Raw genomic sequence first — 12,922 nt, 5'->3', positions numbered from 1 at the left:
CAGCACCACTACGAAGCATCGGCCAACACCAACCTTAACACCACGCGCAACCATGGCAGCAAGCTTCTGATCAACTCTCTCTCTCTCTCTCTACAGTGTCGAATTTGAAAAATATATACATATGCATTGTTGCACCATTACAGCCGCCCAAATCTCTCTATTCTTTTTCTCCTAGATCTGGAAAACCCAGATTGCGGCGATGTTGACTGGGGAAGGAAGGGGGAATATCAGGGTCTTCTGCAAGTGCAGACCATTAAGCCAAGATGAAATTGCAAATGGGTCTACTTCTGTAGTTGATTTTGATTCAACTCAGGAAAATGAGTTGTAGATTATTTGCTCTGATTCTTCGAGAAAGCAATTCAAGTTTGATCATGTATTTAGGCCTGATGACAATCAAGGTAACTTGAAAAGTTACAATTGGTAATTTGATTCTTACAAATGAATGAATTTATTTAACAGATTTTGTACTATTTTAGGGTTTTAATCCTTTGGTTGTTATGCAGAGGCTGTTTTCGTTCAAACTTCACCAATAGTGACTTATCTCCAAAAGTGCATCTGAGGACTGTATTTGTTCCTCTGCTAAGTTCATCTACTGTATAGTTTAACATGTAACGTTTTGATCAGGCCTTTGCTTTGAACTGAAATTTCTCTGGGTTGGTCCAGAGAAATTCTCTGGTTTGAACTGAAATTTCTCTAGTTTGGTCCAGAGAAATTCTCTGATTTGGATTGAAAATTTCTCTGGATTGGTCCCTGGTATTAAGATTTTTCAACATAGAATTTGTCATTTGTCTTATTTCCATCGTCAACCTCTATGTCATGTTGCATCTCCAAACCACCCCCTGATGTTGAATCACAAGCTTTGCCTTTCATGATTATTTCTTTCCCAGAATTGTCATCAATCTATTCTCAACATTTTCAACTCAGAGAATTTCTCTGGACTAATTTTCTCTGGACCAGAATTTCTCTGGACTAATTTTCTCTGGACCCATTTTCTTTGGATCAACTTGAGGGACTTTAGATATTATGAAAAATATTAAATGTCTTTTATACTATAAAATCTTAATACAAGGGACCTTAAAAAAAAAAAAAACTATTATAATATTGATGACCATATTAAAACACAATTAAAGTATGAAGATTTAGTTATTGCAGTTATAATACTATTAAAGAACAAAATAAAATTTGAATGATGGTTGAAAAGTATAATTTAACCACCCCAAAAAATAAATAAATAAAAGATGTATATGGGGGCTGGGATTCTCTCTCTCCCAAATGTGCTCCTTGTTTCATACATTTACAATCTTGTATTTAATTAATTTTCAATTTAAAGAAAATCAAATCATACCGTTGTAAATTTTGAATAAAGGATCTGGACTCAAAATTGATTATTTAGTCTTCGTTTGGGAAGAGCTAAAATAGCCTAATTTTTTTGACTTTTTGACTATTTTAATCTAATTTTTTTAGCCTCGTTTGGTTTTTGTTTTTGACTTTTTTGACTTTTGTGAAAGAAAAAGTGTAATGATTATGGTTTAAATGTAATATTTTGCCTTATTGATTTATGTAGCTAATTTGTCTCTTGTGTTTTTTTAACCAAAAATCTATTGCCAAACATAGCCTTATTTTTGTATAGCAGAAGCCATAATTTGAGAAAAGGAATAAGATTTAAACCATTAGCTTTATAATAAGATATAAGAATTCTAATCAATTAGAAGAAAATTGAATTGCTCAATCAGAGATAATCTATACTTTATAATACAAGGCAAAGAAATGAAATGCATATTAAAATAGACAAATTGATTTCAGTTTCACTCGTCCTTTGATGGATAGGAATGAAGGTAGTTGAATTGAAGTCAAGAAATTAGTTAATGGTGGGTGTGAATCTGGTATAAGCTAGTTTGTCTCATTAAGGTCATGTTTGGATTGTTATTAATTAACCAAACCTAGTAAAAAATTACATCTCCGTCAAGAATTTATTGAGTGAGTCATATTTCACCAATTGGAACTGGTTCAACTGCACTCACCTAATAGGCTGGCCATAGGCTCCTAGGCAAAATGCCTAGTAAAAGTATATAAAAAATACTTTATTTATTTTTCTAGTTAATTTAGTTTGTATGTACTTTAATTATATATATTTTTATTTTGGTTAACTAATCAAATTAACTTAATTAATTTGTATAAGAAAAATATATACTATAAACATAAATAAAAAATGCACAATTTTTTTTTTTATGACATGTTACTTATGCATTTAGTATTGACGTGATTACTGACGTAACATTTATAAATATTTATTTATTTAAAATATATTATTAAATTAATTTTTTAAATAACATTTTTACACGATTATAGTTTTAAACAATCATTTTATTTCAACGGTAATATTTTTAAACTATCAAATAGGTTGGAGCAAAGAAGAAACATCAAATATTAAGCAAGTGAAGGTGCAACAAAGATGGAGGTAGCAAGCAAATATAGACAAAATGGTAAAGACCCCTTGCCGTGCAATGGATGCTAGTTACTTGTGAAGAGTTAAAATAAAAATTGGCAAAATGCCTTTTATGATGCAGAACCTTTTGGAGGAAGACCGAACCAACATCAATAGAAAAAATGCCTCATTGAAACCCTTTTCCCTCCCGCTTTGGAGTTGCTCTAACGCCCTGTTTGTTTAACTTTGTAAATGGTAAGATTGAATTAACAATAAAAAGTTCATATAAATCATGTTTGATTGCCAAAAATACATTAAGATTAAGGCTCCATTTGTTTCTGTATAATATATATCTGTATATATATTTTACGCATTTTTTATTATTTGGTTGAATGAAAATAAGTAAAATATTTCATCATTAAAAATTTCGTAAGTAGATATGTAGTAAGTTCACTTATTACTTGATTCTGGTAGCACATTGACCTTTTCAGATGTGAAAGACGCTCTTCATTCACTACAAGAAAAAACACATTTGGCGACTAAATTTTTAGTTGTCAAAAGTCAATTTTTAGTCGCCGGTTTGGTCGCTGGAAAACGGTCGCGAAAGGTATTGGCGACTAAAAAACTTTTAGTCGCCAAAAACCAAGTCTGTAGCGACTAAAACTTTGATCGCCAAAGCTGAATTATATTTTTTAAATTATACATTTGGCGACTAAGTTTTTAGTCGCCAATAGTGAATTATATTTTTTTAAATTATACATTTACCGACTATTTTTTTAGTAGCCAATACTCAAGCTTTTGGTGACCAAACATTTTAGTTGCCAAAAGCTTATTTGTGGAAAAAAAAAAAATTACCCCTATACTCTTTCAAAGTTTCAAACCATGAACCTCCCACACCATAAACCTTATACAACACACTCTTTCCACTATGCCTCCATAACACCATATAATTATATATGCAACATATATTATTTATATACTATATAAACCCGTATTAATATAAAAGTATATATATAAACATAATTATTTTTTATTAAACATAATTTATTTAAAAATAAATTATTTAGTAGAAAAAAAAAGAGACCACTTTTGGCGACTAAACATAATTTTTATCTCCAATTCTATACTTTTGGCTACTAATTATTTTTTAGTCGTTAAAAAATAAATTTCCTGCGATAAAATTACCACTTTTGGCGACTAAACTTAATTTTAGTCGCCAAAAAGCTCACTTTTGGCTACTAAACATGTTTTTAGTCACCGAAAAGCTCACTTTAGGCTACTAAATTTTTTTTAGTTGCCAAAGGGCCTTACTTTTAGCTACTAAAATGTTTGTAGTCGCCAAAAAGCTCACTTTTGGCTACTAAACATGTTTTTAGTCGCCAAAAAGCTCACTTTAGGCTACTAAATTTTTTTTAGTTGCCAAAGGTCCCTACTTTCGGCTACTAAAATTTTTGTAGTTGGTAAAAGCCATATATTGGCGACCAAATAGATTTTTAGTCGCCAATACCTATACATTTGTCTACTAAATTGTTTCAGTCGCCAAAAGTCTTCACTTTTGGCTACTAATGCTTTTTTAGTCGCTGAAAATGCTACTTTCAGCGACGAAAGGGGATTTTTTAGTCGCCGAAAATACTTTTTCTTGAAGTGATTTGCTTATATCCAATGCGTACACACTGGAAAATTTACCTTTAAGGGTTGAGCTTGTCTCAAGTTCACATCTCAACTTGAAAGAATTTGAGGACTCGTAAGACCTACCACGGGTTTCATTTCAATAATCTGAACTGTTCATTTTGTAGGATTTTCTATGTATATTATTCATGAAAAAAATTAGATCGATTCGATAATCATAACATTTTTATTTTATCGTATTTATCTATGTAAAATGGATGATATTTTTTAAAAATATATTTGTCGGTCATTTTTTTAAGACAAATGTGATAAAATAAAAATGTTACGATTATTTGATTGAATTAAGTTTTTTCATGGATGATAGACATTGAGGGCTCTACAAAATGAATAGTTTAGATAATTTAAATGTGACCTTGGTGGGCCAACGGACCCTTCAAGTTGAGATGTAAATTGAGAAAAGTCTATCCCTTATTTAAAGTGTCAACCAAATACCAAAAAATAAAATAAAAAAATATTTTTTGTGTGCAATATTGATTTGCATGAAAAATATTACTACAAAAGATATAAAACTATATCAAATAAACCAATTAAACCAAATGACAGTTAATCATCCTAATATTACTGTCAATAATTTTCTTTATTATTTATTTATTTGGATGGATTAATAAGATAGTATTTTATTGAGGTGGGGAAACTGTCAACTGAGGTTAGCAAGTGTGGATGGTGACTTCTATGGGGAATTTGGAATTTTCTCTTGAGAATCAGGAAGACCAATATATATGTACTATGTTTGTTTGGTGTAGTTTAACGTAAATTAAAATCGACAATAAAAAAAGCGTAAGTGAAAAACATTTTTTTAATTTTTAAATAATTAATTTTTTTAGCCAATTTAGGTTATTTCTGTCTAATAAATTATAAGTAAAAATTATAGTAATGTGACACAAACTCCTACAACAAATAAGAGTTTTAAGAACCAAACTTTTTGTCCCCAACAGTAAAAAAAATTTTGCAAAAAAATTTGGGAACCAATTTTTATCGTCGCTAGGATAATTGTTACAAGGTCTGTTTGAAAAAGTAAAAAATAAGACTTTTAGAGACAAAATAATTTGATCCAAAAAATATTTATTATTTTTTTAGACAAAAATTTTGATTCCAAAAAGATAATAATTCATCATTAAATATTCAATTTTGTCGCTAAATATATAATAATGACACTTTTGATAACAAAAATATTTTATTCCAAATTGATTTTGTCCCTATATTTTTATTTCTAAAACTTTAATTTGTTATAATGATAGAACAATAACAATAACAATAACAATAATAATAATAATAAAACTATAAACATCTCAAATAAGTTGCACCAAACCTAGGAGTCATAATAAAAGACTTCCAAATTTTACTTTTGTTCCTTATTCCCCCCCCCCCCCCCCCAAAAAAAAAAAAGAAGGAAAAGAAAAAAGAAAGGGTTATTACACCTCAATTGTGTGAGAAACAAAAAAATAAAGAAAAGGTTATGACACTTCAATTGTTTGAGATGATCTAAATAAGTGTACTTTTTGACTTTTTATGAAATATAGTTGGGCTTGGATTGGGTTTGAAGTGATGAGTTAGAGAGGTGATGTGACTTAAATAGGATGATGTGACTTAAATAGAATAGTAATTTTTTGACTTTTTTTAAATATGCCAAACCAGCCCTAAATATACATGAAAAAATTTACAATTTTAATTATTAATACATATAAAGTTTCTCATTAATTTATAATTATTTTTCTAAAATCCCACATAGATGTGACATTCCCCCTCCCCAAAAAAAAAGGTTATTACACTTCAATAGTGTGAGAAACAAAAAAATACATGTACATGAAAAAATTTACAATTTTAATTATTAATACATATAAAGTTTCTCACTAATTTGTAATTATTTTTCTAAAATCCGACATTAGATGTGACATTTTCCCCAAAAAGAGAGTAAGGAAGTGGGTTGGCTTTTTGACTATTTTAGACTGGGGTTAAAAAGTCTCATTTGGGATGAGTTTTTCGGTTTTTTTAACTTTTGTGAGAGAAAGAATGTAATGATTATTGTGTGAGTGATTTTCTGATCACACTGCCAACTCAGTAATTAGCTGGAGAGAACTAGCAGAATAGATAACACCTAGCTGACCTGCAACAGAAAGAGAAGATTCTGGCGGTGGTTCTTCCACTCGGGGCACTTCGACGATCAAGTCAGTATATCTCTCAAAGATAATCAATAGTGCTAAACTCACTGTTCAGAATATAAATTGCGTACCTTAGACCCATTGGGGGTGCCTCTCTTTTATAGTTAACTCAATCCTTGTCCCACTAGAAGCCTAGCTTCAATGGACTCTTGCTCAGTGCTTATCTTGGACTCTTCAATAGATAGAGATAAATTCCCTAAGAGTGTTATCCTTATCCATGCTAAAGTCCTTCCTTATTCTAGGACTCTTGTGCCTTATCTACTTATCTCGGATTCCGATATCTTCGGAGATAACCTCGGCCTTGCCAAGATAACCTCGGTGTTATGACCTGAACACGTGGCACCTCGGCTGACACGTCAGCATCACCTTGGCCACGTGTTGCTACTCAGAAAACATATCCCCACAACTGCCCCCTAGGTTCTATTACCTCGGTATTCTGAGGTGATGGGACCTATATCGGTATTTTCTGCCAGTACATCGGCTTAAGCCGAGCTCATCACTATAAGCCGACATGTCTTCTTAAAGATCAAGAATTCCAAGAGCATCTTCACGCGTATGAGCTGTCACGCATCACAATTCAACCGTTTCAGCAACGTGTCCTACTCTTATTGGATCGTACTTGGTACGTGCTTCTTAATCACCTCGCGCATGCGTGTGCCGTCTGACGCTCATGTTGTTTTAGGCGCATTTAGTTCTGTTTTGCCGCCGTTTCAAGTTTTAACAAAACTTTTTCTTCTCTCTTAGTTTTCTCACTTTCGTATCTTCAAGCTCTCTACTCTCTTTAGTTTCTGAACACGCCATTGTTCAAGCTTCCATAGCTCTGCAACTTGCTCCGTTTACCCCTTCCGCCGCGATTTTCACCGATCTTCCGCCTTCGCAACCGTCGTCAGACTTCGACAACCCCCATTTCGGCTTCCCTATTTTTGGTAAGCCATTATTCCTTCTGATTTCAGCTTCTTATTACCTTACTGAACTTTACTGTTTTACCTGCTGTCTTTGCAATCTTGTTCATATTTTTGATATTTCATCTCGCATCTTGTATTCCACCATATATTTGAACATGTTTGTTTCATGATTACGTTTTTACCCAAATCATCCTCTTGAATATACACTGTTCACACTCCTGTTGATTTTTGCCACTGTTCTTGGCCTGATACACCTGTGCAAACTTTTTGTCTTGATTTCCTGATGGCTTCCTCATCATTCTTGATTCTGAAATGTATCCCTGTTTTTCTATTTTCCAGATCCGTGCATTCAATCTTCGTTTCCATAGATCTAGTTTTGGGATTTGCTTGTAGAACCCTCGATTATTAGGAAAAACTGAAACTATTTCCACAAATTTTTACCCAGCACATACTTTAAATTTTTGCCGAGGTCCCAATAACCCTTTTAAAACACCTTCATTCTGAAATCCAGTTTCTTCTAGCTAGGCCGATATCATGGGTATGTGGAAGCATAGGGTAGACACCCCGACAAAATTAGAATACTTTAGGCGAGAGTTTTCCATCCCTGCCGATGTCCATCTGAGGTTAGCTGGGGATGACGACTCTATCATGTGCGATGTAAACCTCATGCCTTTCCCAGTAATAGCGTTTATTGAGTGTGGACTTAGGTTTCCATTTGACCATTTTTTCCGTGAAATCCTTCATTTCTATAGGTTGAACCCAACGCAGCTTGCCATAAATTCTTATCGAGTTATTAATGGTACCATAGCCTTAGCCAAACAAGAGAATGCTAGGATTACTCTTGCCGATTTTCAGTACTGCTATACCATGTGTCGCCTGAAATCAGAAAAAGGCCACATCTATTACCTCAAGCCGAGGTCCACGGAATACAAAATTGTTGCCAACCTCCTTGACTCCAACAAGGGAGCGGGGGATGATTACTTCATCGTTTCGGGTAACTGGGAATTTCAGCCAAACGATGACCTCCATTTTTATCCCCTAAGTCGAATAGTTTTTGGGGAAGGAGCTAGTAAGGGCCACCCTTCACAAATTTTCTTGCTTTCTTGCATAAAGTTTTCAACATTTTGCTCTAATGTCTACGCTTTTTTTCTTTTTTTGCAGTTCTTCCTCAGCCACTAAAGGGCTTCCGTTAGTCTTTCTTTCCCAGCAAAGACTTGAAGAAACTACTGAATTTGCTAGTCCACAAGCGGAAGGCCCCTATGCTTCTTAACTTCATCCCCACGTATAAGTCGGCTCTTCCTGACGTCCAAAAAAGAAGAAGAAAAGCCTTTCTCCACCTTTTGCCACAACTCCACAAGTCGCGTCCACATCTTGGACAGACCAAGAATCAACCTCTGATCCTGCTGAGCAGCCGTCAACCTCGGCTCCATACCTGATCCCACCATCTCAGCGACAACGTCTGCGACGAACTGTTTTTGCTGTTGAAGTGGGCCGCCAAAAAGTTGTCGCAAAAGACCTCTTAGCCAGCATCACTTCTGACGTTGACGCTCAGCAAACCCAGCCTCCACCAAAGCAGAAAAGAATAAAAAAGGCTCAGCCAAAGGCAAAGGTGACTCAGGTTGATACTGAGGATACCTTGCCAATTTCCAGATTAGCTGAGAACGAGAAGACTGCCTCTGTCCCCGAGAAGAGGTCTGCTGAAACACACCCGTCCGAATCCATCAGATCAAAAAGGCCGAGGTCATCTTTTGCAACGACCTCGGGGTCTCAAAAGCATGATGCCCCCTGGGCTCCCAAAATCACTTTGAAAGATAAGCTAGTTATGGCTAGTGACAGTGCTGAAGATATTAACGTTGGCGTTGCCCTTAGTACCGCTCTGCTCCTTCCCGACGATCTCGACCGAAACGCCGAGATGAGCGAGTATGAGAACTTTGCTCTGATGCTCCAGCACTCTGTTTTGGTAAGTCTCTTTATTGGGAAATTTTTCTTTCTTTCTCTTCATTTACATACTTACAATATTTTCTAATATCTTCTGTTTATTTTTAGGCCATCTAGCATGCTCATTCTTTTTCAGTACAATCTTTCCAGAACCGGGAGAAGCTAGCCGAGAAGAAGAGAGAGGTCTCCAGTCTGCAAAAGACTAACAAAAATCTGTAGTCAAAGATGAAGACTTTGGAGGATTAGGCCGAGGTCGCTATCAAAGCCAAGGATGATGCCGAAGAAAAGGTTGGTGCTGCTGAGGCGATAAACAAAGTCCTTCAAGCCCAGCTGAAAGAGGTTGAGGACAAGATGGCTGAGGCCCAAATGGACCTTCAAGACGCCCTGGCCATCAAAGAGGCCGAAGTCAAGGCCGCCGACAAGAAGGGCTATAATGAAGGGGTGGCTGATGTCACGGCGGACTATGAAAAGCAAGTGAAGCAGGCATGCAACAAGGGTTTCACCCTTGGCTGGATGACCTTGCTGAAAGGCTTGATGTCCCCGAGGACTCCCCCTTCAGGAATGCCGATGTCCTTCCTCTGCCATTCCCCCCAACTCCAAGCCAACCCGCCGACGACGACTCTGAGTCCGAGGAGGAGGTTTTGGTGAGGAAATCAAAAGACGTTGCTGGGACCAAGTCTCTTCCTCAAAATGAGCAAGTCCTAGACTTGACTCAAGATGAGGAGGTTGAGGAGGTTCCCAAGGAAGCTACCCCTGAGCAGGCATCATTGGACTTGCCTCTTGCCGACAAGAGCCTTGATCAGACCCTTCAAGAGATTGATGCTGAGCTTGCGGCCGAGATGTCCTCCCAGCAGTCTTCCGAGATCCAGACCCGCCTGCTAATAATGTTGAGGAATCTTAGTTTTGATGTCTCTTTCCTTTGTTTTTTACACTTTGTACTTCTTTGTTTTTAAGACAATGTAAGCTCTTCATATGGTCGACGTGCCTTTTAATGAATACAACTTCCTTCTTTCTTGAATGCTTGTGTGTTTGTCTTCCCTTTATTGCTCTTGTATGACTTTCATAATTAGAATAATTTGCATATCTTTAATATATACTTCAATCTTGTGCAACCTTCTCGGGGTGACATACCTTGGTTATACAAACTGACGATTTACTTCGGCAAGTATCCAAGTACCTTTCTTGGCGCGACCTCGGTTTCAACTTGTAAATTTTTCTCAAATTTCAACAAGTGTTTAACATCATCTCGGTTTTAACTTTAACTCGTAACCTTTTCTCGAGTTTCAACAAGTATTTAAACATCATCTCAGTTTAACTTTAACTTGTAAACTTTTTAAGTTTCAACTAGTGTTTAAACATCATCTCGGTTTAACTTCAACTTGTAAACTTTTCTCAAGTTTCAACAAGTGTTAAACATTATTTCGGTTTAACTTCAACTTGTAAACTTTTCTCAAGTTTCAACAAGTGTTAAATATCATTTCGGTTTAACTTCAACTTGTAAACTTTTCTCAAGTTTCAACAAGTGTTAAATATCATTTCGGTTTAACTTCAACTTGTAAACTTTTCTCAAGTTTCAACAAGTGTTAAACATCATTTCGGTTTAACTTCAACTTGTAAACTTTTCTCAAGTTTCAACAAGTGTTAAACATCATTTCTTCTCTTTGCCCCTTAATGTGAATCTAAGTTCCACTTGGGGTCTCATTATGCATGTATTCCGGAAACAATGTTATGTATCTTTATCAGTCACCAATGTAGAAGAATTCTGCTAAGATTTTATTCATTACGTCAACAAACAACAATGAAAATCTAATATAGAAAAACTTCAAATTATAAGTATTCTAGGGTCTTGGCAAATCTTTGCCCTCATTATCTTCAAGCCGATATGCTCCATTGCCTAATACCGAAGTGATTTTGTAGGGTCCTTCCCAGTTTGGGCCAAGCTTGCCCTCCCTGGGATCTTTCTTATTGTCGACGACTTTTCTCAAGACTAGGTCTCCGACTTGGAACTCCCTTGGGTTGACTCTTTTATTATAAGCTCTGGCAAGCTGCTGCTGGTAGGCTGCGAGCTGAATTGCAGCTCTCTCCCTTCTTTCTTCTAGTAGGTCCAGATCTCGGGCTAAGAGTACATCATTAGTTCCGTTCTCTACTCCTTGGGTTCTGATCCCAGGGATGCCGACTTCAAGCGGAATGATAGCTTCTGTGCCATAGGTCATGGCAAAGGGGGATTCTCTCGTTGATCTTCTCGGCGTAGTCCGATATGCCCAGAGTACACTTGGTAGTTCATCCACCCATTTTCCTTTTGCTACTTGTAGCCTCTTCTTTATCCCATCTAGGATAACTTTGTTGGATGCTTCTGCTTGTCCATTGCTTCGAGGAAAGCTTGGGGTTGAAAAGTAATTCTTGATCTTGAACTTTGCACAGAAGTTCTTGATCAGCTTGCTATCAACTTGTGTTCCATTATCAGTAACTATTGCTCTCGGAATCCCAAATCTGGTGATGATGTTCCTCCATAAGAAGTTCTTCACGTCTTCGTCTTGGATCTTGGCTAGAGGCTCAGCTTCTATCCACTTGGTGAAGTAATCTGTTGCTACCAGCATGTACTTCCTTTGTCCAGTTGCTTAGGGCAATTGCCCAACGAGATCCATGCCCCATTGGGCAAACGGCCAAGGGCTGGATACTGGGTTCAGGTCTGCTGCTGGTTGGTGTATTAGAGGTGCAAACCTTTGGCATTTTTTGCACTTCTTGACGTAGGCCTCTGCATCTTTCTGCATGTAAGGCCACCAATACCCCTGGGTAATGGCCCTATAGGCAAGTGACCTGCCCTCAGCGTGGCTACCACAAATTCCTTCATGAATTTCATATAAAAAATCTTCAACTTGTAAAGGATGTACGCACCTCAAAAGGGGTCCAGTGAAGGATCTTCTGTAAAGATGTCCTTCCGCTGTCAGACTGAATCTTGCCGACTTTAGTCTGATCTTGTGTGCTTCTTTATGGTCATCTGGTAGCTCCCCTTCCTTTAAGAATGCTACAATTGTGTGAGTGATTTTCTGATCACACTGCTAACTCAGTAATCAGCTAGAGAGAACTGGCAGAATAGATGACACCTAGCTGACCTGCAACAGAAAGAGAAGATTCCGGCGGTGGTTCTTCCACCCAGGGGCACTCCGACGATCAAGTCAGTATATCTCTCAAAGATAATCAATAGTGCTAAACTCACTGTTCAGAATATAAATTGCGTACCTTAGACCCATCGGGGGTGCCTCTCTTTTATAGTTAACTCAATCCTTGTCCCACTAGAAGCCTAGCTTCAATGGACTCTTGCTTAGTTCTTATGCTGAACTCTTCAATAGATAGAGATAAACTCCCTAAGAGTGTTATCTTTATCCATGCTAAAGTCCTTCCTTATTCTAGGACTCTTGTGCCTTATCCGCTTATCTTGGATTCCGATATCTTCAGAGGTAACCTCGGCCTTGCCGAGATAACCTCGGCGTCATGACCTGGACACATGGCACCTCGGCTGACACGTCGGCATCACCTTGGCCACGTGTTGGTACTCAGAAAATATATCCCCACAATTATGTGTTAGATGTGATGTTTTGTCTTATTGGGTTAAAAAACCTATTTTGCTTTTTTTTGTAACTATTTTAGCTAAAAAAGCTCCAAACCTAACTTCCCAAACTAGCTCTAAGATACAAAAAATGCTACCAAACACTCGCATGAGTGTGAGTTATGTGAAAGATTTGTATAATTTTTGGTAGAATATTTGGAGTCTAGCATTTTTTGTAAGCTAAACGTTAATAGTTAAA

The sequence above is a fragment of the Camellia sinensis genome, chromosome 6 (genome assembly GCF_055761805.1).
Source record: "Camellia sinensis isolate YWXY chromosome 6, ASM5576180v1, whole genome shotgun sequence".
NCBI lineage: Eukaryota > Viridiplantae > Streptophyta > Magnoliopsida > Ericales > Theaceae > Camellia > Camellia sinensis.
This window is presented reverse-complemented; position numbering follows the sequence as displayed.